The 25960-nt window shown below is 30.1% G+C and overlaps 1 protein-coding gene across 1 annotated transcript in view; it reads left to right on the top strand.

Annotated features, from left to right (window-relative positions):
* Positions 1-25960, top strand: part of LOC115695042 (retrovirus-related Pol polyprotein from transposon TNT 1-94) — a 76816-nt gene that overhangs the window by 11268 nt on the left and 39588 nt on the right.

The raw sequence follows: 25960 nt of genomic DNA, 5'->3' as shown, positions 1-25960 counted from the left end.
TCGGATTCTACCATGGAGGCAGAATACATAGCTGCGGTTGAAGCAGCTAAAGAGGTTGTCTGGCTTAGGAAGTTCTTCACCAGTCTCGGTGTAGTTCTTGGAATGGAAAGGCCTCTAGTCCTGCTTTGTGATAACAATGGAGCTATAGCCAACAGTAAGGAACCTCGAAGCCACAAGAGAAGTAAGCATATAGAAAGAAAGTATCATATTATCAGAGAATATGTGGCAAGAGGGGATGTACTGGTGGAGAAAGTGGATACGCAGGATAACTTAGCTAATCCATTCACCAAAGTCTTGGCAGTAACTTCATTCGAAAAGCACCGTCAGAATTTAGGATTAATTGAAATGTACTGATTTGTTTTATATTAGTGCAAGTGGGAGTTTGTTGGGTTTTATGCCCTAAATAAAACTCTGTTTCAATGTAATCCAGATTATTCAATATCAATAAAGTAACAGAAGTATTTTTTCATTCATTTGTGTATGTTTTGGTTCACTTAATCAATTGTTTGTCTATTTGATTTATAAATTCAGCCAAACCCCTTTTCACATATTTGATCATGTTTATTGTGTTGTCAACACAGTGGAAAGTAAACATGACTATGTGAATAAAATATTCCTAGATTTATCAGAACACTGGGTTTTACTGATATGACAATCTACAACAGAGTTTACTTGCATTTGGAGAAATGTTATGTTCTTTCCAGAACATAGGTTAAAGTAAAGCTCAGGTTGGATGCATGGAGTATGCATTGGAATGGACCGATATTGAACTTTGAATTAGATTTTTGAAACTTACCGTAAATATCTATTCAATTCAATATCATAAGTTGATCCTAGATCACATGATCGAAATCCTGATATGGTTAGGCTCAATTTCAAGAGTATTATTCGTGTTCTTTGATTTGTTAGTTAAGCCTAATTTTTAGTCAGGGCAATACATACATTTTGGGAACACGGTAGTGCAATTGAGTGGGAGCGCTAACATAAAGATGGAATCTATAGCTTCTATCTGGCGAATAGTAAGCAAATGGTGATTTCCTTCGAGCTTAACCAAACGAGATAAATGATTGAGTACTCATTTCACTTAGTTGAAATATCATTTATACAGGGTTAAGTGTTTTAAGGATAAAATACATTGTAGGGTGTTACGGTAATTTAGTCCCTTTACAGTGTAAATCATCCATATAGAGGATCATTGATCACATTAGGATTATAACAATGGATAACTAATGATGTGTCTATATGGTGGAACATATAGAGCATTCTATATACTGAGAGTGCAATTCTGAGTTCTATGTGTGGATTCAACGAAGAATTAATAAGTCAGTGAATTTAAGTGGTAAATTCTAGATCTGCTTATTGGAAGCTCGGATATATAGACCCATGGTCCCCTCACTAGTTGAGATAATATTACTTGTAAGACTCATTTAATTGATTTTAATTAATCAATTAAAAATTCTCAAGATAGACTTGTCTATTTGAGAATTTATCACTTATTAAGGGCAAAACAGTAAATAGAGATTTTGAAGGGCATATTTATTAATTAGGAAACTTTAATTAGTTTCATTATTAATAAAATAAATGACAATATATTATGTGATAATTAATTTTGATTATTAAATAATTAGATTTGACATTTATGTGGTTGAACAAAGAAATTGGCAGTTTTTGACAAAACAGGAAACTATCAGTGTAGGAAAAGGAAAGTTGGAAAAGTGGCAAGCCTTGTTTCCACAATGCCTAGGCCGGCCACTTAAGCTTCCTTTTCTCTTTGATTTTTTCAATTTTAAATGTCAATCATAGCCCTGGGTGGTGTTCTATAAATAGAAGGCAAAGGCTTCAGAGTTGAACATACTATACATCTGATACACAACATTATTCTGACAGAATTTTCTCTCTAAAAATTCTCTCTGAGCCGCCACCCTCTCTCTCTTTATTCCTTCACTGTTTCGAAATATATAAGTGCTAGAGTAGTGCCCACACACATCAAGTAATACCTCAATCATAGTGAGGAAGGCTGTGTAGAATTCAGAAACAACAAAGAAGGACTATCGGGCTCAGATCTTGATTATACTCTGCTACAGAAAGGAATCAAGGGTTAGAGATCTGAGTGGGAGGAGACATATATTCCGCTGCACCCAATGTAAGATTTCTGATACTCTTATGTGTTTAATTTTCTATCGTTTTAGAAGTTCATATTTAGGTTGTTAAATCAACATACTTGTGAGTGGATCTAAGTTCCTGGTAAAATAACTTCCAACAGATACGTCATTAGTTATCCATTGTTATAATCCTAATTTGATCAATGACCTTCTAATAGATGATCTACATTGAAAAGGCACTAAGTTACCGTTACACTTTCAATGTATTTTATCCTTAAAATACTTAGCTCCGTATAAATGATATTTCAGCGAAGTGAAATGAGATCTCCACCATTTATCTCTGTTTAGCCAAGCTCGAAGGATATCATCGTTTCACTTCTAAATTCCTATAGAAGTTATAGATTCTATATTTATGTTAGCGCCCCCACTCAATTATACTATCATGTTCCCAAAATGTACGTATCACCCTGACCCAAAAGTAGGCTTAACTAACAAATCAAAGAACATGTATAATACTCTTGAGATCGAACCTAAACATATCAGGATTAAGATCATTTGATCTAGGATCAACAGGTGATATTGAATTGAATAGATATTACGGTAAATTTTAACAAATCTAAACAAAGTTCAATATCGGTCCCTTCCGATGTATACTCCATACATCCGATGCTGGTAAATTTTGCCAATGTCCTGGAAAGGACATAACACTTATCCAAGGTGTAAGAATACCTATCGCTGATTATCATGTCAGTCTAAATCTAGTGAACTGACAAATCAGGGAATAAACTTTCGAACATATAATTAAGATTATATTCCACTGTGTTGACAACACTATAATCATTAACAAATTGATATGTTCTGGACTTAAATAGAATTCATACATTATGTAAATAATCATGAAATAAATCATGTGAACCATGCAACATTAAATGTTATTTCTGATCCTTATTAATAAGTAAATCTGATTATATTGAAATGAGTTTTATTTAGGGCATAAAACCCAACAAACTCCCACTTGCACTAATATAAAACAAAATGTGCATTTCAAATAATCTCAACACCTTGATATACAAATCAAGTGTAGTAGTAGTAAACTCCTCGTAGTAGGATATGACTGCTTGAATTAACCACAACCTTTCCTCCACCATTACTCTTCCTTAATCACAAAACCATTGATAATGTGAAATTCCTCTCTATATGTCTACTCTCTTGGGATACTGGATTCTATACTTTTGGCAACTACTTCTTGGTTAATCAGGAAATAACACTAGTAGTTAAGATAAGTTTGAACGGTGCCACAAATGTATAGAACTTTCCTTAGACTGAATAAGTACTTTTCCTGCAACTTTAACATTCAGTCTCTCTTTGGTAGACCTAGAGATTTCAGATAGGTTTTTACACTTCTCCAAAATCACTACTCCACCCCCAGAGTAATCACCATCTTATCAGCAGACTTTCTAGCACAAAGGCAAGTCTCGAAATCTGATGTGGTGTAGTCTAAGAGTTTTAAACACACCCTTATTGACTAACATATAATTCCTCTTCTTAATCTTAAGATTTACTTGATTGTCTTCCAATGTTCTTCTCTTGGATTAATCTGATACCTACTCATTACTCCCACTCAACAGCAGGTGTCTGGTCTAAGGCATACTAAAGCATATCTGAGACCTCTCACTGTTGATTTAAGAAATTCTTTCATGACTTTATCTTTTCTGGAATAGTTGAGACTTTTCCTTAGATAAATAAAATCTATGTCTAGGAAGTTGTGAAGCTTCTATAGATTGCCATTAGAAAGAAAATCCTTCAGCATCTTACTAAAGTAAGTTGCTTGCATTAGAGTAAGTAATTACCAGGTATACCATAAGCCATAGGTTTAGATAAACTCAAACCTATAATACTAGGAACAGGAAGTTTCGTTAAGTCCATTGAATAGACTTATTAACGAAAATTTCCTTTTATGTCCTTGTAATAGAAAACTTTAGGTTATTCCATGTGAATGGATCAAACCATAGTTCTCTTGGCTTTTCTTCTTAGTTTCTTATTTTGACAATCCATTACTTGTTTAAACTCACAATGGATTTTAATCACTAGTGCCTTCCAAGTCATAAGAAGGTGAGTTCCTAGAAACTCTCCCACTACGACAAGGTACCGTGAATTATGTCTGAGAAAACTAAATGGTACTAACCTCTTCCATTGTGTTAAGACAACAGAGGCAGTTGAATCATCATGTAAAGAATAAGATGATAGAACACTTTTGGAATCAAGAAAAAAATATCTCCTTTATTTGCTACTTTATTTTCAGACTTAGTCATTTTATTAGAAAAGTAGTATTTGTTTAAACAAACACTTTCTTATCTAATGACTATGAGATGGTCCACCCCTAATCACTTAGAATAGCTAACAAACCATGGTTAACAGTTCTAGCTTTTCTTAAGATTTTGATTAGGTCATCCATGAATCTAGTAATGATTTACATTAAGTACCCAACCATTGCATCATTCTGAAATTGTATTACCATAGAAGGATTCAGGCAACGACTAGTAACTAATCAGCAATATGCAAATCGAAATTTCTGGGGAGGTAAGTTTGGATATAATTCAAAAATCAAATTAATGATCTTTGAACTGCATATCTACTAACTATTTCTCCACACCTATCAGTTCGCAAGATCTTTAACCACTTACCTTAATGGTTTTTACCATTGCTAGAAATTCATGAAATTTCAAACATTTTAAATTTCTTTTGCATAAGGTAAAATCTAGAGTGATCGTTTTTTAGAATACAACAAAAAACTCATATCCACCCCTGAATGTACATCCATCTGTGAACTAGATGAACTTACTTTCAGTGGATATAGGCATGTTAGCTCTTTGCAGAGAATGATCTTGTCAAAACCACTATGAACAAGATACAAATGCCATAGATTTATAAAATGTGGTTGTGTCTTTTGATGACTTATGTATAGTTACATTAAAAAGTTCTTAGAATAGTCTAAGTGGATCCCGGTCACAGAATACTAAACTCATATCCATACTTTAACATACAATTTTTGAATTCATTAATAGAAGATGGATATTAAACACTTGTGAAAGTGTAACTGTATTGTATTCTGGAAATAGAAATATAAGAAAATTTCTGTTTGGAATCTAAAATTAAAGTCAAAGACTTAAATTTAAACCAAATATAATGAGTAATTCTTTCTTGGACCACCACTACTAATTTAAACTCTAAGTCAGATTTGCCCATACAAGTAGGAGATTTCTAAGATTGAGGACTTATATCATTTTGGAATAGAATTTCAGGATTATAATCATATGCGTCATTTAATTTCTGAAGAGAAAAAATAGAATGACATGAAATGATATATAGACCATTCATCCAATGATATGTTATTGAGCGAGAGTCAAAGTAATCTTATTTATACAATCTTCTTGTTTCATATTGTAAAAATACTAGTCTAAGGTGTCATCAATTGATGAACAGCTAGATGTTGCATATACAATATTTATCTTTCGAGATCTAACACTATTATGTTTGTCTAATGGTGAAAATCCATTAGGGATTTATCTCATTAGAAAAACAAACCAAGTTAGACCAACAATGAAGATTCGAAATTAAACTATAATTTAATAACAGAAAATAACATGGTTCAATATAAATTCATACACAATTCAGAAATTATTAAACATATAGCAAGTAGGAATGACAAGTGAAAATACTAAAACATACAATCCTAAATAATTTCCAAGGTTTTCAACAAACTGATATCAGTGTCCCGTTTAGGCGAGAGTCAAAGCTACCATCCATTGAATAGAGTTGTCAGCTCATCTAAAATGTTAAACATTCTAGCAACCTTTTATTCGATCAAGATTGGAATCCAGCGTTGTCCCGTTTAGGCGAGAGTCAAGGCTATTCTATCTTATGAGCTTCCACCATTGTTTCATATTTTGTAAGTCAAATACAGTCGCCACCATTAGGGTGATCCATACCATATAAAACACTTACAAAGCTACTTATCTTTCGAGATTAAACGGTGCTAACTTGCCAATGAACGTTCCTCCATTAGGGAGGATTACTCACTAAAACAAAAGTTACGTAAAACCAACAATGGAGATCGAATGTCCTAATAATATAGCTCATTATTTAAAGTGTATTTTCTTCTAATATTTATTTTAATCTATTTACTTTAAATATATATATTTATTTAACTAAAATTTCCAATTTAGAATGAAAAATTCTAAACATAATTTTAATTTAATATTTATAAATTTTACTTAGATGGATATGAAAATAACATGAATTATTTCCATCTTAGTAATAATTTCCAATAAATATTTAGAAAAATATTCAATTTAAGTTATTACAAAATTAATTTAAATTAATTTACAACTCAAATTTAATTTTCTATAAATATACATTGCATTTCGAAAAATTGAAGTATTTAAGAATACTATTTTCGAAAAAATGCTTTAAAATAAAATAAAATAAATATTATTCTAATTTAATGTTGGCCCAAAATTAATTTACAACAAAAAATATAATTTTCCTATTTAATTAAATATATAAGAAAAATTTAAAATATTTAAGTATCATGATGAAAATCAACTTAAATATTAATTTTCTATTTAATTAAATACACTAGAAAAATACTTCAAGGAAAAACAGATAATATCTATCTAGATTTTCATTGACTAATTAATTCATTTTCTAATTAAATATATTTTACTTCATTTATTTTAATTAATCATTAAATGAAAAAAATCATTGATTTAAGTTAGTCCAACATTAAAATAAATAATTTACAAATTTAATCTATTTTTAAAATAAAATTCAAAATTTCTACATTTAAAAAATGCAATTTCGAAATTGTGGAAAAAGATTAATAAAATAAAATAAAATATATTTTGAAAATTATTCAAATTTAAGTTTTATGAAATAAGATTTCAAACTTAAAATAATTTTCAATTTGAGTTAAATAACATGAAAATAACAATATTTAAGTGTCATGATGAGAATCAACTTAGATATTGAATTTTCAATTTAATTAAATGTATTAAATTCAAGAACTAAATAATTAAGTATAGAGAAGACTTAATTATTAATTCTAATTTAATACTAGGAAAAATATACTTAACTTAGATTGTACCAAAATTAATTATTAAACAATTAATTTCACAATCTATGATATTTTCCTAATTAAATATTAGAAAAAATAACTACTACAAGAAATAACTATCTAGAATAATTTCATTTACTAAGTGTTTTTCTAAAATTAACTTTAAAATATTAAATGAAAAAATAAATTTCATATATTTTAAAAGTTAATTATGTTGCTAATTCAATTTTAATTAGGTTAGACTAATATAATGAACCTAATACATTTATTTGTATAAGGCAAATGGGCCTTCATAATTGGGATAGTTCATGTGAGGGGAAGCTGGGTTCAGTATGTCGTACTCACTTCTATTGGCCCCCAACTCTCACACAAGGCCCAAAAGAGAGGAATTTAACCTTTAAATAAACAATTGTTATTCATTGAATAAGCCCAAATCTAATTGGGCCTAAATAAATTTACTTACGTCAAAATTTATTTTAGCAACCTAGTCCATTTACTTAGTAAAACTTAAATGGGCTTCCTATATGCATCTAAGCCCAATAGCAAACATATAGGCTCACACAGGTCAAATGATTTGGATGGGCCCTATCATGCTATTAAAATCAGATCATTGGATCTGTCAACAAGTTAATCATAGCAATTTAGATCAAATAAATAATAGGTTTGTAAAAAAAAATTTGAATACATAATAATAAAATCAAACAATACAAACAATAATAACTGATCTGGAATATCTGGAAAGTAAGCTAAAATATCTCAATTTTAAAATTTAAAAATAAAATAAAATTTTAAAATAAATATCTTAACTAGAATTCAAAATTCAACAAACTCCTAAATTTCTTAAATTCTAACAAAAAATCAAAAATATCTTACCAATTTTTCAAATATCAAGTTTATTCAAAATTTAAATTTATTTAAAATTTCTAATAAGATAATATAATATAATATCTTGAATTTTAAATTTAGATAATTTATTATATTCTGAGTCTTATAATTTAATAAATTTAAATATTACATAAATAAACTAATTGAAAAATAAGATATTTTATATGGTTAGAATATTTTTTTTTTTGTAAAAAAATAATAAAATAATAAGTTTGAAAAATTTATGGTTTGAAATCCTAAAATATCTATTCAAACTAAACTAACCAATTTTTCAAATCTTCATGTTATTTTTGCCAAAATATAATTTTAATAAAAAAAATGTCTAATAAGATAAAATGTTAAACCTAACAAATTCCTAATCTTATAATTTTAATTAATAAAATATATTTTGAAAATAAAAAATTTGAAAAAAATATGATATGGTTAGCAAATTTTTGAAATTAGTACAAGATTATTTTCTAAAGATAATATTTTAATATCAAAGTAAGATCATTTAAAATTTAATAAAAAATAATATCTGATCTTATAATTAAAATAAATAAAATAATCTAAAATTTCAAAAAATAACCATAAGGCTCATTTGTGAGAAATCAAATTTTCAAAATTCAAAGCCTACTAATATCAGAAACTAATTTTAATTAATTAAAAAATTAATAAAAATTAATTTTTTTTTTCTGACAATTAGATTTTTAATTGAAAATTTAGATTCTACACAAAATTCTACCAAAAATTGGCTTTTGTTTCAATGAAAAATGAGTTTTGAATCAAAAGTTATGACGAAAATAAAATTGGTGCACAGGGGTATGCATTGCATACCCCTACGCGCGCAGAATGAAGAGGATGGCCGAGAATTGAGGCTGCATGCACCCTACTTGACCGAGGGAGCTCAGCGGGATGCGTCTTCAAACAGCTCGTGTCGGAGTTTCCTCGGTCAGGATGTCTGAAACCGCGTGGAAATGCCGAGTTACCCTATGTGCGCGGGCGTGTGTGCAACCCGATTTCAAATATTTTCGTTCAACTTCAAAAAATAATAACTAATTTATAAAAAATCCAAATTAGGTTCTTTAAAAGCCTAAATTTATTAATATTTTGTCTACTTTCCAGAAAAAATAATCCCAGATCGAAATAAAAAATATTTCAGTAACATATTTTGCGATTTCTAAACTATCATCAAATAAGCATAGAAACAACATAAAACCATCCAAATCAACATATAACATCGTTTTAATTCATATTTCATGAAAGTAAATCATTACCATGGCTCTGATACCAGTTGTTGGATATATTTTACCAGGATCTAGATTTACTAACAAGTATATTTCATTAACATCCTAATATGAATTCTAAAACAATGAAATAAACACATAAGAGTTTAGTAAACCTTACATTGGGTGCAGCGGAATATAATGACTCCTTCCGTTCAGATCTCTAGCTCTTGATTCCTTTCTGTAGCATAGCATCACCAAGATCTGAACCTGGATCTCTTTCTCTCCTTCCTTTGATGCTGATTCTCCTTCTTGTTGGTTGATTTTCCACAGTCTTACACACTATGATTGAGATACCACTTGATGTGTGTGGGCACTCACTCATTCACTCAAGGAATTCGAAAATAGAAGAAGAAAAGAGAAGGGAAGAGGTTCGGCCTATAGAGAAAAGAATAGGAGACTCGGTTTTCATCTGACAGAATTAAGTGTGAATGAGAGCCATCACTATCTATTTATAGGTAACCACCTAGGTTTAGGTTAGAATTATTTGACATTAAAATAATGAAAAAATAAATGATAAAACCCTATAAGTGTGGCCAGCCACGGGCCTTGGATAATGGGCCTCACTTATGCAATTTTGCTGTTTTATCATTTCTACATCTCATTTTCTCAAAAACGCCAATTTTTAAATTCAACCATTTAAATGCCAATTCTAATTATTTAATAACTAAAAATTAATTAGTAAATAATATTGTCATTTAATATATTTATTAATTAGACATATAAAGTCTCTTAATTAATAAATAAACCTAGAATCTCTTTTCTTTACAATTTCGCCTTTGCTTAGTGAAAATTCACAAAGTAGACATAGTCTAACTTTAGAATTATAATTGATTAATCAAAATCAATTAACTGGGTCATAGAAGCAGTATGGTCTCAACTAGTATGGGGACCATGGGTCTATATATCCGATCTTCCAATAAGCAGATCAAGAATTTATATCTTAAATTCACTGACTTATTAATTCTTCGTTGAATCCACGCGTAGAACTTAGAATTGCACTCTCAGTATATAGAACGCTCTATATGTTCCACGATATAGATACGTCATTAGTTATCCATGTTATAATCCTAATTTGATCAATGACCCTCTAATAGATGATCTACATTGAAAAGGCACAAGTTACCGTTACACCTTCAATGTATTTTATCCTTAAAACACTTAGCTCCGTATAAATGATATTTCAGCGAAGTGAAATGAGATCTCCACCATTTATCTCTGTTTAGCCAAGCTCGAAGGATATCATCGTTTCACTTCTAAATTCCTATAGAAGTTATAGATTCCATATCTATGTTAGCGCTCCCACTCAATTATACTATCATGTTCCCAAAATGTACGTATCACCCTGACCCAAAAGTAGGCTTAACTAACAAATCAAAGAACATGTATAATATGTTGGGTTTTATGCCCTAAATAAAACTCATTTCAATATAATCAGATTTACTTATTAATATAGATCAGAAATAACATTTAATGTTGCATGGTTCACATGATTTATTTCATGATTATATGTACATAATGTATAGATTCATCTGAAACCCTTTTCACATACTTGATCCTGTTTATTGTGGCGTCAACACATTGGAAAGTAAACATGACTATGTGAATAAAGTTTCCTAGATTTATCAGACACAGGGTTTTACTGATATGATAATCTACAACAAGAGTTTACTTGTATTTGGAGAAATACTATGTTCTTTCCAGAACATTGGTTAAAGTAAAGCTCAGGTTGGATGCATGGAGTATGCATCGGAAGGGACTGATATTGAACTTTGACTTAGATTTAATTAAACTTACCGTAAAATCTATTCAAGTCAATATCGCCTAGTTGATCCTAGATCAAATGATCTTAATCCTGTTATGATTAGGCTCAATCTTGAAAGGCTATTCGTGTTCTTTGATTTGTTAGTTAAGCCTACTTTTAGGTCAGGGTGATACGTACATTTTGGGAACACGGTAGTGCAATTGAGTGGGAGCGCTAGCATAAACATGGAATCTATAGCTTCTATCTGGCGAATAGTAAGCAAAGGATGATCTCCTTTGATCTTGACCAAACGAAAATAAATGGTGGAGATCTCATTTCACATAAGCTGAAATATCATTTATACGGGGTCAAGTGTTTTAAGGATAAAATACATAGTAGGGTGTTACGGTAATTTAATCCCTTTACTGTGTAGATCATTCATATAGAGGATCATTGATCACATTAGGATTATAATAATGGATAACTAATGATGTGTCTATATGGTGGAACATATAGAGCATTCTATATACTGAGAGTGCAATTCTAAGTTCTATGCGTGGATTCAACGAAGAATTAATAAGTTAGTGAATTTTAGTGCTAAATTCTTGATCTACTTATTGGAAGCTCGGTTATATAGACCCATGGTCCCCCCACTAGTTGAGATAATATTGCTTGTAAGACTCATGTAATTGGTTTTGATTAATCAATTATAATTCTCAAATTAGACTATGTCTATTTGTGAATTTTTCACTAAGTAAGGGCGAAATTGTAAAGAAAGAGTTTTAGGGGCATATTTGTTAATTATGATACTTTGTATGGTTCAATTAATAAATATGATAAATGACAATATTATTTAATAATTATTTATAGTTATTAAGTAGTTAGAATTGGCATTTAAATGGTTGAATTAGAAAATTGGCGTTTTTGAGAAAATCAGATGCAAAAAAGATAAAACTGCAAAATCGCAAAAAGTAAGTCCCAAATCCACTTGTATAGGGCCCGCCACTTTTGTAGGAAATTTAAACTGATTTTTTCATTATTTTAATGCCAAATCATTCAAACCTAACCCTAGTGGAATGCTATAAATAGATAGTGAAGGCTTTAGGAAATTTACACTTAAATTTTCTATTTTTCCTTCAGAGAAAAACCTGAGCCTTTCTCTCTCCCTATCTTTAGCTACCACTCTTTCTTTCTTCTTCCTTTGAATTTCGAAATCCTTAGTGATTTGAGTAGTGCCCACACACATCAAGTGATACCTCAATCATAGTAAGGAAGATCGTGAAGAAAGATCATCAGCAAAGGAGATTCAACATCAAGGATTCAGAGAAAGAGATCCAGGTTCAGATATTGATAATGGTCTGCTATAGAAAGGAATCAAGGGCTAGATATCTGAACGGAAGGAGTCATATTATTCCGCTGCACCCAATGTAAGGTTTCTTAAACTTTATATGTGTTTAATTTATCGTTTTAGAAAGTTCTTATTTAGGATGTTAATAAACATACTTGTGAGTAGATCTAAGATCCTGGTAAAATAATTTCCAACATAATACTCTTGAGATCGAACCTATACATATCAGGATTAAGATCATTTGATCTAGGATCAACAGGTGATATTGAATTGAATAGATATTACGGTAAATTTTAACAAATCTAATCAAAGTTCAATATCGGTCCCTTCCGATGTATACTCCATACATCCGATACTGGTAAACTTTGCCAATACCCTAGACAGGACATAACACTTATCCAAGGTGTAAGAATACCTATCACTGATTATATCATGCCAGTCTAAATCCACTGAACTAACAAATCAGGGAATAAACTTTCGAACATATAATTAAGATTATATTCCGCTGCACCCAATGTAAGGTTTCCTAAACTTTATATGTGTTTATTTCATGGTTTTAGAATTCATATTAGGATGTTAATGAAACATACTTGTTAGTAAATCTAGATCCTGGTAAAATATATCCAACAAGCTATTCCAAGTGATTAGGGGTGGACCATCCCATAGTCATTAGATAAGAAATTGTTTGTTTAAACAAATACAACTTTTCTAAGAAAATGACTAAGTCTGAAAACAAAGTAGCAAATAGAGGAGATGATTTTCCTGATTCCAAAAGTGTTCTATCATCTTATTCTTTATAAGATGGTCCCACTGCCTCTGTTGGCTTAACACAACCGAAGAGGTTAATACAATTTAGTAGTCTTAGACAATAGTCACGGTACTTTGTCATAGTGGGAGGGTTTCAAGGAACTCAACCTTTTATGACTTGGAAGACCCTTGTGATGAAATCCATTGTTAGTTTAAACAAGTAATGGATTGTCAGAATAAGAAACTAAGAAGAAAAGCCAAGAGAACTATGGTTAAAACCATTCATGTGGAACAACCAAAAGTTTTCTATTACAAGGACAAGAAAGAAAATTTCGTTAGTAAGTCTATTCAATGGACTTAACAAAACTACCTGTTCCTAGTATTATAGGTTTGAGTTTATCTAAACCTATGGCTTCTGGTATGCCTGGTAATTTACTTACTCCAATGCAAGCAACTTACTTTATAAGATGCTGAAGCATTTTCTTTTCTAATGGCAATCTATAGAAGCTTCTCGACTTCTAGACATAGATTTTATTCATCTAAGGAAAAGTCTCAACTATTCCAGAAAAGAGAAAGCCATGGAAAATTTTCTTAAATCAACAATGAGAGGTCTCAGATATGCTTTAGTATGCCTTAGACCAGACACCTGCTGTTGAGTGGGAGTAATGAGTAGGTATCAGATTAATCTAGGAAAAAGAACATTGGAAGACAATCAAGTAAATCTTAAGATCAAGAAGAGGAACTATATGTTAGTCGATAAGGGTGTATTTAATACTCTTAGACTACACCAAATCAGATTTCTAGACTTGCCTTAGTGCTAGAAGGGCTGCTGATGAGATGGTGATTACTCTGGGGGTGGAATAGTGATTTTGGAGAAGTTTAAAAACCTATCTGAAGTCTCTAAGTCTACCAGAGAGAGACTGAATGTTAAAGTTGCAGGAAAGATACTTATTCAGTCTAAGGAAAGTTCTACACATATTTGGCATTGTTCCAACACTTATTAACTACTAGTGTTACTTCCTGACTAACACAAAAGTAGTTGCCATAAAGTAAAGAATCCAGTATCCCAAGAGTGTAGACATATAGAGAGGAATTTCACAATATCAAGGATTTTGTGATTAAGGAAATGTAATGGTGGAGGAAGGGTTGTGTTGAATACAACCTGTCAGATCCTGTTACGGAGAATATACTACACACTACACTTGATTTGTATATCAAGGTGTTGAGATTATTTGAAATGCACTTTTTTGTTTTATATTAGTGCAAGTGGGAGTTTGTTGGGTTTTGTGCCCTAAATAAAACCCATTTCAATATAATCAGATTAACTAGTTAATAAAGATCAGAAATAACATTTTATGTTGCATGGTTCACATGATTTATTTCATAATTATAAATTCTATTAAGTCCATAACATATGTATTTGTTAATGATTATAGTGTTGTCAGCACTGTGGAATATAATCTTGATTATATGTTCGAAAGTTTAATTCCCTGATTTGTCAGTTCACTGGATTTAGACTGGCATGATAATCAGCGATAGGTATACTTACACCTTGGATAAGTGTTATGTCCTTTTCAGGGCATTGGCAAACTTTACCAGTATCGGATGTATGGAGTATACATTGGAAGGGACCGATATTGAACTTTGATTAGATATGTTAAATTTACCGTAATATCTATTCAATTCAATATCACCTAGTTGATCCTAGATCAAATGATCTTAATCCTGATATGCTTAGGTTCGATCTCAAGAGTATTATACATGTTCTTTGATTTGTTAGTTAAGCCTACTTTTGGGTGAGGGTGATACGTACATTTTGGGAACATGATAGTATAATTTAGTGGGAGCGCTAAATATAGATATGGAATCTATAGCTTCTATAGGTATTTAGAAGTGAAACGATAATTTCCTTCGAGCTTGACTAAACAGAGATAAATGGTTGAGTACTCATTTCACTTCGCTGAAATATCATTTATACGGGGCTAAGTGTTTTAAGGATAAAATACATTGAAGGGTGTAACGGTAATTTAATCCCTATACAATGTAAATCATCTATTAGAGGATCATTGATCAAATTGGGATTGTAACAATGGATAATTTATAGCGTATCTATATCGTGGAACATATAGAGCATTCTATATGACTGAGATTGCAATTCTAAGTTTTATGAGTGGATGCAACAAGGAATTAATAAGTTAGTGAATTTACTTGGTAAATTCTTGGTCTGCTTATTGGAAATTCGGTTATGTAGGCCCATGGTCCCCATACTAGTTGAGACCATACTTCTTGTAAGACTGAGTTAATTGATTTTAATTAATCAATTAATAATTCTAAAATTAGACTATGTCTAGTTTATGAATTTTCACTAAGCAAGGGCAAAATTGTGAAGAAAAGAGATTCTAAATTTTATTTATTAATTAAGAGACTTTATATGTCTAATTAATAAATATATTAAATGACTATATTATTTAATAATTAATTTTTAGTTATTAAATAATTGGAATTGGCATTTAAGTGGTTAAATTGGAAAATTGGCGTTTTTGAGAAAATGGGATGGAAAAATGACAAAATGGCAAAATTACAAAGTGGGGCCCAGTATCATCCTATTGTCGGCCACACTAAGAATTTACAATTTATTTTTCTATTATTTTAATGCCAAATAAATCTAACCTAAACCTAGGTGGTTACCTATAAATAGATAGTGATGGCTCACACTTAACAGTTTTGATGAAATTTCTTGCCTTCAGGAAAATTGAGTCATCTTACCTATACCATAGCCGAACCTTCATTCTCTCTTTTCTTCTTCAATTTTCGAACCTTGAGTGATAGAGTGAGTGCCCACACACATCAAGTGGTATCTCAATCATAGTGTGTAACACTGTGAAGAATCCAATCAACAAGAAGGAGAATCAGACTCAAGAAGGAGAGAAAGAGATCCAGGTCCAGATCTTGATAATGCTCTGCTGCAGAAAGGAATCAAGGGCTAGAGATCTGAACGGAAGGAGTCATTATATTCCGCTGCACCCAATGTAAGATTTCCTAAACTTTATATGTGTTTATTTCATTGTTTTAGAATGTCATATTAGGATGTTAATGAAACATACTTGTTAGTAAATCTAGATCCTGGTAAAATATTTCCAACAAAAGTTTCCTCATAGTCCACACCTTCTCTTTGGGTATAACCCTTAGCGACCAGTCTAGCTTTAAAAGTTTCGACTTCGCCTCCAACACCTCTTTTCTTCTTGTAGACCCACTTACATCCAATTGGACGATAATCATCAGGTGCGTCTACATATTCCCAAACTTTGTTCTTTTTCATGGAATCCATTTCTGAATCCATGCCGGCTGACCATTGTTTCCATTTTGGACTTGCCATTGCCTTTTTATAGGTTAATTGATCATCATCAATACCGTCACCAACGACCATATTGGTTTCACCATCCAAGCCATAACGAGATGGTTTTGTGGAAACCCTTCCACTACGACGAGGAGCCGTGATCTTCTGAACAGGAACATTAGTGGTAACTTTCTCGGTTGTATCAACTTGTAAAGGTTCAACCGAGGGAGTGCGATTATCCTCTACTTGAGTAGAAGAGGATGGAACATTAGAGGAGTTATATCTGAAACCATTTCCTCTAATACTATTTTGCTTTGTGGCTTGAAATTCTTAATATAGTCATCTTCAAGGAAAGTGGCTTTTGTGGAAACGAACACTTTATCATCCTTGTGACTATAAATAAGTCCACCCCTAGTGTCCTTAGAATTTTCAACAAACATGCAAACCTCAGTTCGTTTTTGTAGTTTGCCATCTTTCTTTCTTAAGACATGAGCAGGGCACCCCCAAATTCTGTAATAGCGTAAACTAGGTATACGTTCATTCCATAATTCTAAAGGTGTCTTAAGGACTAATTTAGATGGAACAACATTTAAAATGTCACTTACCATCTGAATAGCATATCCCTAGAAGGACGTAGGTAGAGTTTGTTGGGAATATTTTACCATAATCTAGATTTACTAACATGTATGTTGATTAACATCCTAAATATGAATTCTATAAAATAATGAAATAAACACATAGGGTTAAGAAAACCTTACATTGATTGCAACGTAATATAATGACTCCTTTCGTTCAAGATCTCTAGCCCTTGATTCCTTTCTGTAGAAGAGCATTATTAAGATCTGAACCTGGATCTCTTTCTCTCCTTCGCGTTTGGTTACCACCGTCTTACTCACTATGATTGAGTACTTGACTTGCTATGTGTGGGCATGACACTCATTCACTCAAGGTTTGAATACGGTGAAGAACAATGAAAGAGGCTGAAATCACTAAGGAAGGAACTCTCTCATCTAGGTTGAAGGCAATAGTCAAGATGACATTAGTTTGACAAAGTGTCAAGTTGATGAGATGAGAGCATCATGTTCCTTTTATAGTGTTTCAACTAGGGCTTAGGGCTGAATTATATGGATTAAAAAAGAATAAAATATTGGGCAACAATAACTTCTAGGCCGTACACTTAAAGTGGACCAATCTCTAGTTCGATTTTTGCCACTTTATTTCAACCACTTATTCTTCTTTTCAATAGTATTATATTTTCTAATTCAATCCTATAAATGCCAAAACTATTTATTTAATAATTATAATTAATTATCAAATAAAATTTTCATTTATGTAATTTATTAATTAGACCATACAAAGTCTTTTAATTAACAAATTGACCCCAAAACCTATTTTCTTCACAATTAAGCCCTTGCTTAGTGAAAATTCATAAATAAGACATAGTTTAATTTTAGAATTATAATTGATTAATTAAAATCAATTAAATGAGTCTGCAAGCAGTATTATCACAACTAGTGAGGGGACCATGGGCCTATATAACCGAGCTTTCAATAAGTAGATATAGAATTTACCAAGTAAATTCTCTACTTATTAATTCTGCCTTGCGCCACTATAGATTTGGAATTGAATAACACTCTCAGTTATATAGAACGCTCTATATGTACCACGATATAGATACGTTATGATTATCCATTGTTACAATCCTAATAGTCAAGGATCCTCTATAGATGATCTACACTGAATAGGGACAAATTTACCGTTCTACGCTTCAATGTATTTTATCCTTAAAACACTTAGCAACCTATAAATGATATTTTAGTAAACTAATATAATTACTAAAATGAGATCTCAATCATTTATCTCTATTCAGCCAAGCTCGAAGGAAATCATCGTTTCACTTCTAAATACTTATAGAAGCTATAGATTCCATATCTATGATCAGCGCTCCCACTTAATTGAACTACTATGTTTCCAAGATGTAAGTATCCACCAGAACCAAAAGTTAGCTTCCACGAACAACTCAAAGAACATAAATAGTACAACTAAGATTGAACCTAACCATATCAGAATTAAGATCCATAGACCTAAGATCAATGATTGATATTGACTTAGTAAGATATAACGGTAAGTTTATGATATCTTATCTAAGATCAATATCGGTCCCTTCCAATGTATACTCCAAACATCCGATACTGGTAAACTTTGCCAAGGCCCTGGAAAGGACATAACACTTATCCAAGGTGTAAGTGAACCTTATCGCTGATTATCATGCCAGTCTAAATCTAGTGAACTAACTGTTGGAAATATTTTACCAGGATCTAGATTTACTACCATGTATGTTTCATTAACATCCTAATATGAATTCTAAAACAATGAAAATAAACACATATAAAGTTTAGTAAACCTTACATTGGGTGCAGCGGAATATAATGACTCCTTCCGTTCAGATCTCTAGCCCTTGATTCCTTTCTGTATCAGAACATAATCAAGATCTGAACCTGAATCTCTTTCTCTCCTTCCTTTGATGCTGATTCTCCTTCTTGATTGGATTCTACACAATCTTCCACACTATGATTGAGATACCACTTGATGTGTGTGGGCACTACTCTATCACAAAGGGATTTCAAAATTGAAGAGAAGAAAAGAGAAGAGAGGGGCGGCTAGGAATCAGGTTTTCTTTGAGAGAAAATAAGATGCCGGTCATAGTTTCCTGAAGCCATCACTTTCTATTTATAGAATGCCATCTAGGTTTAGGTTAGAATTGTATAGCATTAAAATAATGAAAAATATAAATGGTAAATCCTATACAAAGTGACCGGCCATATAGTGGATAATGGGCCTCGCTTTGCAATTTTGCCATTTTCTCATTTCTCAATCCCATTTTCTCAAAAATGCCAATTTTCCAATTCAACCATTTAAATGACAATTCTAATTATTTAATAACTAAAAATTAATTATTAAATAATATTGTCTTTTAATATATTTATTAATTTACACATATAAAGTCTCTTAATTAATAAATAAACCTAGAATCTCTTTTCTTTACAATTTCGTCCTTGCTTAGTGAAAATTCATAAACTAGACATAGTCTAACTTTAGAATTATAATTGATTAATCAAAATCAATTAACTGAGTCTTACAAGCAGTATAGTCTCAACTAGTATGGGGACCATGGGCCTATACAATCGAGCTTCCAATAAGTCGAACCAAATTTACCAAGCAAATTCCCTAACTTATTAATTCCTTATTGAATCCACACTTAGAACTTGGAATTGCACTCTCAGTCATATAGAACGCTCTATATGTTCCAAGATATAGATATAGATATAATTTCGCCCTTGCTTAGTGAAAATTCATAAACTAGACATAGTCTAACTTTAGAATTATAATTGATTAATCAAAATCAATTAACTGAGTCTTACAAGCAGTATGGTCTCAACTAGTGTGGAGACCATGGGCCTATACAACCGAGCTTCCAATAAGTCAAACCAAATTTACCAAGCAAATTCCCTAACTTATTAATTCCTTATTGAATCCACACTTAGAACTTGGAATTGCACTCTCAGTCATATAGAACGCTCTATATGTTCCAAGATATAGATACACTATTAGTTATCCATTGTTATAATCCTAATTTGATCAATGACCCTCTAATTGATGATCTACATTGAGTAGGCACTAAATTACCGTTACACCTTCAATGTATTTTATCCTTAAAACACTTAGCTCCGTATAAATGATATTTCAGCTAAGTGAAATGAGATCTCAACCATTTATCTCTGTTTAGCCAAGCTCGAAGGATATCATCGTTTCACTTCTAAATTCCTATAGAAGTTATAGACTCCATATTTATGTTAGCGCTCCCACTCAATTATACTATCATGTTCCCAAAATGTACGTATCACCCTGACCCAAAAGTAGGCTTATCTAACAAATCAAAGAACATGTATAGTGCTCTTGAGATCGAACCTAACCATATCAGGATTAAGATCATTTGATCTAGGATCAACAGGTGATATTGAATTGAATAGATATTACGGTAAATTTTAATATATCTAATCAAAGTTCAATATCGGTCCCTTCCGATGTATACTCTATACATCCGATACTGGTAAACTTTGCCAATGCCCTGGAAAGGACATAACACTTATCCAAGGTGTAAGAATACCTATCGCTGATTATATCATCCAGTCTAAATCCAGTGAACTGACAAATCAGGGAATAAACTTTCGAACATATTATTAAGATTATTTTCCACTGTGCTGACAACACTATAATCATTAACAAATTCATATGTTATGGACTTAAATAGAATTCATACATTATATGTATATAATAATGAAATAATTCATGTGAACCATGCAACATAAGAATGTTATTTGTGATCTTTATTGATAAGTAAATCTGATTATATTGAAATGAGTTTTATTTAGGGCACAAAACCCAACACTGACAAATCATGGGAATTAAACTTTTGAACATAGAGTCATGATTATATTCTGTTGGGTTTTATGCCCTAAATAAAACTCTTTACAATCTGATTAGTTATCAATATAAGAAATTTGAAGTGATTGATGTTTGCATGAATTTTACATGCTAATGGTTTAATATGTTTAACATGTTTAATATGTTTATTACATTCATACACACAAAATCAGTTAAATCCAGATCATATGTTTATTCACAATTACAGTATCGTCAACACAGTGGAATGTGATTGTGATCATATGAATCAAAAGTTTTGGTCCCTGTTTCATCAGTGTTATTGGATTTACACTAATGTGATAATCAGCGATGATGTGTACTTACACTTGGAGTAAGTGTTATGTTCTTTCCAGGACATTAGTAAAGTATACTAGTTTCGAATGTATGGAGTATACATTGGACTGGACCGATATTGCAACTAAGTTAAGATATTACAAACTTACCGTTATACATATCTTTCCAAGTCAATATCAGTAGTTGATCTTAAGATTAAAAGAATCTAAATCCTGATATGCTTGGGCTCAACTCAGGAATGCTATTCATGTTCTTAGATTTATTAGTTAAGCCTACTTTCGGGTCAGGGTGATACGTATATTTTGGGAACATGATAGTATGATTGAGTGGGAGTGCTGAACATAAATATGGAATCTATAGCTTCTACTGGTGTATAGAAGTCAAGTGATGATTCCCTTCGAGCTTAGCAAATAGAAGTAAATGGATGAGCTCTTTTTTAACTGACTAATTATTAGATCACTAAACACCATTTACTGGTAGCTAAGTGTTTTAAGGGGCAAAATACATTGAGGGGTGAGAACGGTAAAGAAATCCCATCTCGATGTAAATCATCTATATAGAGGATCTTTAAATCACAATAAGATTATAACAATGGTTAAATGTGATAGTATATTGATATCGTGAAACATACAATATGCTCTATATAAGTCTGAGAGTGCAATTCTAAGTTCTAAGAGTGGATTCAACGAAGAATTAATAAGTAGGAATTTACTTGGTAAATTTGGTTCACTTATTGGAAGCTCAGCATATAGATCCATGGTCCCCACTCTAGTTGAGAACATTCTGCTTGTAAGACTCATTAATTGATTCGTGATTGATCAATTATAATTCTAAAGTTAGACTATGTCTAATTTTATGAATTTTCACTAAGCAGGGGTGAAATTGTAAAGAAAAGAGTTTCTAGGTTTATTTATTTATTAATGGACTTTATATGTCTAATTAATAATTAAATTAAATGACAATATTATTTAATAATCTATTTTAGTTATTAAATAATTAGTTTTGGCATTTAAAAGGTTAGAATTGGAAAATTGGCGTTTTTGAGAAAATAGAGATAAAATTTGATAAAATTGCAAAATTAAGTGAGGCCCATTACAACACCATGGCCGGCCACTTAAGTTGATTTTTCAAATTAATATTTTCATTATTTTAATGCCAAATAATTCTAAACCTAAACCTAGTAGTTGCCTATAAATAGAAAGTGATGGCTCAGTCAAATACACATCTTTGAATAAGCCTTTCTGACAGAATTTTCTCTCTTCAGAAAAACTGAGCCTTCCCCACTTTCTACACCTTGGCCGAAACCCTTCCTCTTTTCTCCTTCATCTTTTTTGACCCTAGTGAAAGAGTAAGTGCCCACACATAGCAAGCAGTAACTCAATCATAGATTGGAAGACTGTGAAGGATCAAACTTGGAGAAGGACATTCAGGCTTAGATCTTGATTATACTCTGCTACAGAAAGGAATCAAGGGTTAGAGATCTGAGTGGAAGGAGACATTAATTCCGCTGCATCAATGTAAGGTTTTCTTAACTTTATATGTGTTTAATTTATCGTTTTAGAAAGTTCATATTTAGGATGTTTAAACAACATACTTGTGAGTAGATCTAAGATCCTGGTAAAATAATTTCCAACAACTGGCCTCAGAGCCATGGTAATTGATTTACTTACATGAAATTTGGACTTTAAAACGATTGCTTGTTTGTTTTTGGATGGTATCATGTTATATTGAGTGTTATTTGATGATTGATTGATGTTTGTAAATTTTCGTGAAAAATAATTGTGATTTTGTTTCTGGAATTATTTTTATTGGATAGTATGGAAAAAATTAAGCAAGTTAGCCTTTTACAGAACTTAATTTGGATTTTATTTGAATTAGTTATGATTTTTTGAAGATTTGGAAAAAATCGGGGCTGTGCTGATATTTTCCTGCGATCGCAGAACTGTCCGTACAGTTCACAATTTTTTCGTTTTTCTTCGATTTTTCATACTTTTTCATGGAATTAACTTCCGATTTTTTGTATAGTTTTGTATATATACTATTACTATTCCTAACTCAATTCTAATTATAATTTTGAATTAATTTAATATTTTTTAAATTTAATTCAAGATATTAGTGTAATTTGAATTTGAATAGAATTAGTATCTATCTTCTTGCTTAAAAAATCTATCTTATTTTTAAATTTGATTATATCTTATCTTATTTTTAAATTTAAGGTCAGATTTTATAAATATTTTTTTTTAAAATCAAATCTTTTTAGATATTTTGACCTTATTTAAATTTAAAATAAGATATTTATAATCATGTAATTTTAAATAGATGTAAGATATTTTGCTAACTTTTAAATTTTGTTATTTTATTTATTTAAATTAAATTTAAAATCTGATAAGATATTTCATTTATCTTTTCTAATTTTTATTTAATTTTTATTTTTAAAATAACATTAATTTTTAAAATTAGTTAGCAAATTTTGAAATGATATTTAGGTTGGTTGAAACCTAATTTTTCAAAAAGTAGGTTTAATTTTAAATATTTTTTTTTTTAAATTTCGAAATTTAAATTTTAATTTCCGAAATTAATTTTTTTTTTTTAAATTTTATTTTATTTTTCGAAAATTAAAATATATTTTTTTAATTATTTATTTTATTTATTTTTTGAAATTATTTATTTAAAATTAAATAAATCCTACTTCCAACTATCCAGCTAACCTTGTTGCAGGAGTATATGGTTTTAGCTTGTATGTAAGTTTTTAAAATCTATTATTACTTGATTGCAAATAGCCATGGTTACTTTTTGCCAGATCTAATGATCTGATGGCTCCCTTGGTCAAGTTAATAATTTGTAACAGGTAAAATTTTACAATCTTCTTTCATCTGTGTATGACCTAGCAACATGATAGGATCCATCCAAAGTGTGCCTGTGTGAGCCTATATGTTTATTTTGTTTTAATATAGATACATAAATAAAATGTCACACCATGATAGATTTTATTTAGGTCCATTTAGTTATTGGACCTATTCAATTAATAACAGTTATTTATTTTAAGGTTAAATTCCTCTCTTTTGGGCCTTGTGTGAGAGTTGGGAGCCATAGAAGTGGGTACGACATACTGAACCCAGCACCCCCTCACATGAACTACCCCAATTGTGAAGGCCCATTTGCCTGATTTGAATAACTGTACTATGTTAATTATATTAGTTTGACTTAATAAAATTGAATTAGCAACATAATTAACTTTTAAAATATATGAAAATTTATTTTTCATTTTAATATTTTAAAGTTAATTTTAAGAAAAACACTTTTAGTTTAGATATTATTTCTAGACAAACTATTTGTATTTTTCTTGTATTTAATTAAATATAGAATTTTAACTAACTAAGATTCTTTCTGGAGCTTATTTAATTAAATATTCCTATTTAAGTTATAAATTAGTTGTAACAACTGATTTTTCTTATCTAACTTAAATTTGAATATTTGATTTAAATTTTAAATCAAGTTGAGGAATCTTAGGCATTAGTTATTAAAGATTCTTAAGATATTTTTTAAGTTAATATCTTTTCAAATATTAACTTAAAATGAAATATTTTAGATATTTTTTGGTTAATATCTTTTCAAATATTAACTTTAAAAAGATATCTTCAAATTAAGTGGTTACAACTTAATTTTGATATTTGATTAAATCTAAATTTGAAATTATTTAAGTTTTAGATTTTTTCTATCTAACTTAAATTAGATATTTTTCAAATTTTTGAAAAGATACTTAGTCAAATAAGATATTTTCTAGATAGTAATTTCTAGACTACTTATTATTTCTAATATTTAAATAGGAAAATATGATACTTTGTGAAATTAATTATTTAAATAATTAATTTTGGTACAATTTTATTAAGTATATTTTTCCTAGTATTAAATAGAAATTAATAATTAAGCCTTCTCTACACTTAATTATTATTTCTTGAATTTAATACATTTAATTAACTTGAAGAATCTAAATATCTAAGTTGATTTTCATCATGATACTTAAATATTTATTGATTTTTCATGACACTTAATTAAATAGAAAATTATTTTTAGTTGAAATTTAATTTTTCAACTTAAATTTAAATAATTTTCAATATATATATTTTTCTTTATTTTCTTAATCAATTTCGAAAATTACATTTTATTTATGCAATATTTTCGAATTTTTTATTTTGAAAAATAGATTGAGTTGTAAATTAATTATTTATTTTAATTAATTCTTGGACCAACTACAATCAATGATTTTTTCATCAAATTGATTAATTTAAAATAAATGAATATATATATATTATTAGAAATTGAATTAACTAGTCAAAAGAATATCTAGATAGGTGATATTTTTGCTTGAAGTATTTCTTTTCTATTTTTATTATTTTCGAAAATTGTATTTTTATATACTTTAAATTTTCGAACCCAATAAATATATTCTCAAAGGAAATTTTTAAGTTGCTAATTATTTATTTAATTCAACTTAAATTAATATCCTTAATATTTATATTTAAGATTATTACTAAGATGGAAATAATTAATTTTATTTCAATCACCATCTAACTATAATTTTATAAATATTATATTAAATTCTTATTTTTGAATTTTAATTCTTAATTTAGAATTTA

This window comes from Cannabis sativa, chromosome 6 (assembly GCF_029168945.1).
Source record: "Cannabis sativa cultivar Pink pepper isolate KNU-18-1 chromosome 6, ASM2916894v1, whole genome shotgun sequence".
NCBI classification, from domain to species: Eukaryota; Viridiplantae; Streptophyta; class Magnoliopsida; order Rosales; family Cannabaceae; genus Cannabis; species Cannabis sativa.
This window is presented reverse-complemented; position numbering and strand designations above follow the sequence as displayed.